At 40.7% G+C, this 7,364-nt stretch overlaps 1 non-coding gene across 1 annotated transcript; it reads right to left on the bottom strand.

Annotated features, from left to right (window-relative positions):
- Positions 1–5,282: 5,282 nt before the first annotated feature.
- On the bottom strand, positions 5,283–5,389 carry LOC138881984 (small nucleolar RNA R71). Its single transcript, XR_011403413.1, has one exon. It is a non-coding gene; the product is annotated as a small nucleolar RNA R71 (small nucleolar RNA).
- Between the last annotated feature and the right edge of the window lie 1,975 nt (positions 5,390–7,364).

Raw genomic sequence — 7,364 nt, 5'->3', positions numbered from 1 at the left:
ATTTCAATTCTCACATCATCACTTGCACTTTGTTCAACAACATCCTCAACTACCAACGGGATCTCATCATTTTGTAACTCATCTTCATCTACCGCAACTTGGTTTCCTCTTGAGGCATGCACATCACCACCTCTTCCACTTCGCGTTGTCACTGCCATCACATGATTATTGTTCCCACCCTTGGGGTTTACTACTGTATCACTTGGTAGAGCACCCTTTGGGAGAGTATTTAAAGACTGAGAGATTTGGCCTAATTGCACTTCCAAGTTCCGGATAGATGTGTTATGCGAAGCTAATTGGGCCTCGGAATCTTGGTTCTTTTTCATCATTTGCTCGAACATGCTTTCGATTCTCCCCATCTCGCTTTCGGACGAACTCGGACCTTGAGAAGGAAAGGGAGGAGGGTTATTGGGTTGTTGATATATTGGGGGCCTTTGAAAGCCTTGCCCCCTATTACCTTGTCCACCATTGTTGTTCCAACCACCTTGACCACCATTGTTGTTGTTCCAATTGTTGTTCCCGTTCCAATTACCTTGATTCCCCGAATTATTGTTCCCCCAATTGCCTCCTTGATTGTTGTTGTAATTCCAATTGCCACCTTGTTGATTGCCCCAATTACCTTGGGGTCTCCATTGTTGATTCCCTTGATTACCTCTATTCCCTTGATAGTTGTTGACATATTGGACTTCCTCACTTTGGTCATCAAAACCTTCATTCGAATATCCATTACCATTATTGTTGTTGTCATATTGTTCACATTTACCTTGAGGTTGTTGTCCTCTTTGCCTCCTTTTCAACATAGAAACACCTTCCATTACATTGACTTGGCGCGGGTTTTGGACTTGTTGCAATTGCGCCTTTGCCAATTGATTCATAGTTGTTGTAAGATCGGCTATAGCTTGGCCATGATCGTGCAATTCCTTGTGAAAATGGATGACCGTGGGGTCACCTTGGGGCACGTTTGCTCGGCTTTGCCATGCCGAATAGGTGTCGGCCATTTCATCAAGTACATCACATGCCTCATGGTAAGAAAGTTTCATAAAGTTCCCTCCGGCCAATTGGTTCACAATGCATTGATTTGTGGTATTGATGCCCCGATAAAAGGTTTGTTGAATCATAACCTCGGTCATGTCGTTATTAGGGCACTCTTTCACCATTGTTCTATATCTTTCCCATATCTCATGCAAAGGTTCCGTTGGCTCTTGTTTGAAAGCTAGAATTTCATCCCGAAGAGCTGCCATATGACTTGGAGAGAAGAACTTGGCAATAAATTTGTCCGCCAATTCATCCCATGTTGTAATAGAATGATTGGGGAGCCTTTCTAACCAATCCAATGCTTTACCCCGAAGAGAAAACGGGAAAAGCCTCAATCTCAACGCATCCTCGGACACGTTTGTCTGCTTGCTACCCTAATATGTATCCACGAACCCCTTCAAGTGCTTGTAGGCATTTTGATTGGAGGCACCCGTGAAATAACCTCTTTGCTCGAGCAAGGTCAGCATAACATTTGTGATTTGAAAGTTCCCCGCCCGGATTCGAGGAGGAACAATAGCACTGGCGTATCCTTGATTTGGTAGAACTCTGGGGGCCACTCTTGGCGGTTGCGGAGGAGGGTCTGGAATGTTGTTGTTCTCATTTGCATTTATATTGACATTTCGTCCTCTCCGTGGAAGTTGAGGTAAGACTTCATCTTGTTCTAGATCCTCTACCTCCTCCCCCGCTATCACATTGCCGAGAGGGTCATTTGCATTAAGAGCCATTGTACCTGATTGATCGACACACACAAAGTTAGTAAATAAGAAAGAAAGAGAAGCAAAACACAATACTAGCTACACAAATAGTCAACACCGTAAAACTCCCCGACAATGGCGCCAAAAAGTGATCACAGCGGACTCAACCTAAGGAAGAATGGGCGCTAATACTTTTACCCAATAGCGGTATAGGAGTCAATTTTCCATAGGGAGCTTCAATTTGGAGTTGAGTGTTTGTATGGTCTAGGACTATGTTTTAGCTCCTAATTGATCTTCTAACATTTTTGGTTTTCTTTTGATTATCAACTCAATATATCAACTACAAATTTAAAGCTAAGTTATGCTAAGATATTAATTCTAAGTTATATGCAATATAGAGAAAGGCACTAGGGTCGTGGCATGTACCTAGGTGGTCAACTAACGGGTAGAGATTCCTAATGCAAGAATGATGAATATGGGACTTATGCTATAACCGTTGCACTTTTGCACCCACTCTCACACCTCTCGGTAGAGAGAGTGATTTTGCCCAATTGACTCTCTCGAGACCAATTGGGTAGGCCAATTTGCCCAAGCAACTTATGGTTCAAATTGGGTAATTACTCTCTCGAGGTTTAACCCGTTAATTGGGACTACCATTCTCATGGGTCCATCCCAATTCCTTGTTGGAATTAATCTTGGGGTCATAGACTCTTCTTTCTCAAGAGGAGTCAAGACTCACTAAGCTAGACTTAGTGTTTGCAACCACCAAATCTTAATGAAAACATAAGATTAATCCAAATAACAAATACCCAACATCATTCATGCACTAAACAATCACACTCATTAATTACCCACACTAGGGTTGAGCCACAACCCTAGCTAATGGGTTTAGCCAGCCATAATAGAAACAGAAATTGAAGAAATAGAAGATGAAACAACCATATTAATTAATTGCTAATGTTAAACTACAATAATCTATGATGAAAACTAAGCTAAAAATGCCCAAGATAGGCCAAAATATAAGTCTCACGAGCTCAGCTGCTATCCGCCCAAAAACAGAACTCAAAAAAACTGCTCCTAAAAAGTAAAATGTTCTATTTATACTACACAGGAAAAACCGGACAAAAATACCCCTGAGGGTCTGGCGCGGACCGCGCACAAATGACGTGCGGCCGCGGAGGATTTTGGGTCTTCATATCTTGCTTCTGGAACTGGGGACGCGGACCGCACAAAAGTGACGCGCGGCCGCGTGAACTTCATCCACGCGGACCACACTGATTAGGTGTGCGGCCGCGTGGGCTTTTGCCTTGAATGATTGAGTCTCTGACACTCTTAGGCACGGACCGCATGAAAAGGGGCGCGGACCGCGCAACTTGACTTAAAAATGGCATGGCCTCTGAACTTTCCTGCGCGGCCGCGTGGCAAAACAATGCGAACCGCGCAGGTTGACCTTGAAAATGACCAGCCTCTGAACTCTCCTGTGCGGCCGCGTGACAAAACAATGCGGACCGCACAGGTCATTTTGTTCCCCCCTTTTGTTGTCTTTTGACACTTGGCAGATTTCACTCCTTTTTGAGCCAATCTTTAGTATTTGTCATCTTGTCGCTCAAACCTGCAATCAAGTGCAACTTGTAAGCATTTTAGGACTAATTTATGGCAGTTAATGCACAAAACTTAGGTAAGAATGGGTATAAAACATGTATAAATCACAGTTATCAGGGCGCGATATGGTAGCCCAAAAATGTTAGAGTGACTTCCCATTTCTGCTAAAAAGTGTTGTTTCATCTGGGGTTTATTGGGGGATGACTTAAATACACGGGAAAATACCATTTTCATCACTTTTGACTATTTTAGACCTAAGGAGGCTAAGGAGGCCAAGGAGGAGTGGGAAGAACACAAGCACAAGGATTTCATCATTCCTTCCTTACTTAGATCCGGGTTTGAATTGAATTTATGTTTTCCTATACTTTAGTTATATTTGTGAAGAACTTCTCCATGTATATGGAGTAGTTCTTTTTGGGTTTTGATGGATTTGGTGTATTGATGATTGTTTGTGGATTATAACTCGATTTTAATGTATTTGAATCATTTTGGAAGATTCAATTATTGGATCTATATTCACTAGTTCTTGTAATTGAAAGAGACATAACTTGTGATATTCTTGCATTATATTGTTGGTTGAGTTCATAAATTCTTCTAAGTAATCGAAAGAGGCTAGTTGAATCATTGATTAAATCTAGTTAGGAAAATAATTGAAAGAAGTTTTCATAAAGACCAACCCACTACGCATTCTTACATATCTTAACTGTGCTTAAATTAATTCATCTCGTGAGGTTAAGACTTAATCGAGAGAGGAGTTTTTGCTGAACAGTTTCATAATAAAAGAGTGAATTCGAGAGACTCACTTGAACATTGGAAGTGAACTGTATAGAGTTAGATCCCGAACAATTATCTTGCACATATTCTGTCAAGACCCTATCTTCTCCCACTGATAACCTTAATTGATTATTCCTTATTTCGATAGTCACTAGTCAATAACTCTCGATTTTAGATTCTTAGTTAAGTTTTATTATTAATCATATAAATCTCATTTGTTGTTCCTCCTGGATTGCAATCAAGCTAGAAGTTACGATAATACTATTTAAATCAAATCCCTGTGGACATGATATTAAACTATACTATCTTTGAGTAGCGAGCACAATTTAAGTGTGTGTTTTGCGCTCGTCAAATTTTGGCTTTGTCGGGGATTGGAAATCAATAGTGTTTGAATTAGTTTGTAGTGCTAATTAAGGAATTTATTTTTATTTTATTTTGTTCTTCATGGTTTTCTCCTCTGTGTGCAGGCAACAGGTTAATTCCATGGTGTATGACACGATCTTCTTCTAAAGAAGTAATACCCTACAACCCGGAACTAGAAAAACACTTGCGGCAACTGAGGAAGGAGAAAGAGTTCACCGTAAAGTTCTTGGGGAAACCTTCAACTCAAGAACACATGGTTAATAACGGCGGCAAGGTAGAAGTACCTGCAAGAGAGGCAGCACAGCATAGAGAAGAAGCTGCAAGGATAGCAGCTGAGGCAACCCGTAGAGCTGTTGAGGAAATTGTCGAAGACAATACGGGTTGAAGATTCAATCTAAATCGACCCTTTATTGAAGACTAGTTCGAGAATACGATACCCAGTCCTGGTAGGGCATTGGGTGATTATTCCAGACCAGTCTACAATCAAGGATTGTCAAGCGTTAGACCACCTCCAATTGCCGCAAATAATTTCGAGTTGAAGCAAGGTTTGCATTAAACCATTCAAAACAGCTGCATTTTTAGAAGGAAGATGAACGAATATCCAAACACGCATCTGATGGACTTCGAGGAGATTATAAACACCTTTAAATACAATGAGGTATCACAAGATGCAGTGTATTTAAGGGCATTCCCCTTTTCACTTAAATATGGTGCGAAGTAGTGGCTTCGAAGCTTGCCAAATGGATCAATTAGAACATGGGAGGAAATGAACAGAAAATTTCTCGATAAATATTTCTCCTCAGCTAAGATGGAAAGTTTAGAAGAGAAATCCATAAGTTCTGCCAGAAAGAGACTGAAACTGTTTTTGAAGTATGGGAGAGGTTTAAGGAGATAGTTAGAAGGTGTCAACATAGCGGTATTGAACTCTGGATGCAACTCCAGGATTTTTGGGATGGATTGACACCAGCCTCGTATAGAACATTGAGCAATACAGTTGGAGGCCCTTTTATGAAGAAGATTCCAGTGGAGATAGTTACAATTCTTGATGAGTTATCCGAAGATACTAATCAGTGGCCCTCTAAGAGTATGGAAAGAAGAAAATCAACTGGTGTTCACCAAGTTGATGCTACTACATCTGTGCAAGTACAGCTTGATGCTATGGCTAAAGAAATACGAAAGCTAATTGTAGCTTCAATGCAAAATGTACACCATGCAGCTTGTGATATATGTGGAAGAGGACACCCTACTTATGAGTGTCAACCATCAACTGAGGAAGTGAATGCTATAGGAAACTATAATATTAATTCTATGAGTCAGAGGCACCCCAACTTTTCATGGAGTTCACCTGGGGGTACTGCAAATGCATGGCAACAAAACAACCCCAGATTTCAGGAATAAGGAGCTCCAGGTTTTCAAAATCAGCAGAGGCAGCAATATCAATCTCCACAGTCGAATCAATCCAGCATATAAGATCTTATGAAGACCTTCATTATCAAGATAGATGAGAGGGTTGATGCCCATGATGCATCTATCAAAGAATTGGGTATATATTTTTGAAGCCTGGAAAAAAAGGTTGGGAACTTAGCTACTCTAATGTCTGAGAGAGCCCTAGGAACACTCCCGACTGATACAGAAATAAATCCCCAAAAAACAGTAAATGTTGTAACTTTGAGAAGTGGGAAAGAGTTGAAAGATCTCACCCCAATCCAAAAAGATATGAGACATGAAAAAGAAAGCGGGGAGCAACTAAAGAGTGGTGTCAAAAAGAAGAAAGAAGGAAAATCGAGAAGGGGGAACCTGAGGCAAGCAAGCATATGCCTGCCGCTACCTTTTCCCCAAAAGCTAAGTGGAGAAAAGATGGACAAGCAAGTCGAGAGATTTCTAGATGTGCTGGTACAGGTTCATGTAAATCTTCCATTCACAGAAGTGTTCTCACAAATGTCAGCTTATGCCAAGTTTTTAAAGGAGGTCCTGACAAAGAAGAGGAAAATAGAAGAGACCTCAGTGGTCAAGCTCACAGAGCATTGCAGTGCAATATTACAAAACAAACTCCCACAAAAGTGTGAAGATCCAGGGAGTTTTACCATACCTTGCTTTTTATGCACTGCTAATTTTGATAAATCTTTATGTGATTCTGGTGCCTCAAATAATCTAATGACTTTATCTTTTTATAGGAAATTGGAGAAAGATATTGGAAAGATAAGCCAGACCTCACTTTGTGGGATTTTACTGGGTAGTTGTTGTTGTATATTAGAGAGATAAGGTCTGCACAATATCTTTGCAGCTGGCATACCAGACGACTCTAATAACCGAGGGAATAGTTGAAGATGTCTTAGTTTGAGTGGATAAGTTTGTATTTCCTATAAATTTTATAGTGGTAAAGATGGAAGAGAACAAGGATGTCCCCCTCATCCTAGGAAGACCATTCCTAGCTTAGACTGGGTGAGGAGACTATATGAATGTAGAAACGAGGGTGAAAATGGAGAAGTTTGCTTCTAGTGTTGTGTGGAAAGTGAAGAGCGTGAAAGAGAAGGCTGCAGTTAGTGAGAAAGATACGTGTTGGGTGTACCCCAAGAATGCTGAGAAGAAGCTATCTACATGGATGTGTGCACTAGTTCGGGGGCGAGGGATTGAGCCCAACTTCGACTCAAACCCTGACTAGATGTTCATAGAAGTTTTCCTTACCTCTTGCTTTTTATTTATGTATCATAGGGACATGCCACAATTTAAAGTGTGGGGTGGGGATGTATATATTTATAGAATGTATAGATGTATATATGTGTTTTTGTAATTCATTTGATTGGAAATTTTGGACAACTTTTACTTCACGGCGATGGATTTCCTCGGTTGTCTTCTTGAGGGATTAAAGTTGAAGGAAATCCCACTTGGTTTTAC

This window comes from Nicotiana sylvestris, chromosome 1, assembly GCF_000393655.2.
Source record: "Nicotiana sylvestris chromosome 1, ASM39365v2, whole genome shotgun sequence".
NCBI lineage: Eukaryota > Viridiplantae > Streptophyta > Magnoliopsida > Solanales > Solanaceae > Nicotiana > Nicotiana sylvestris.
The sequence above is the reverse complement of the archived record's forward strand: the minus strand, read 5'-3'. Positions and strand labels throughout refer to the sequence as shown.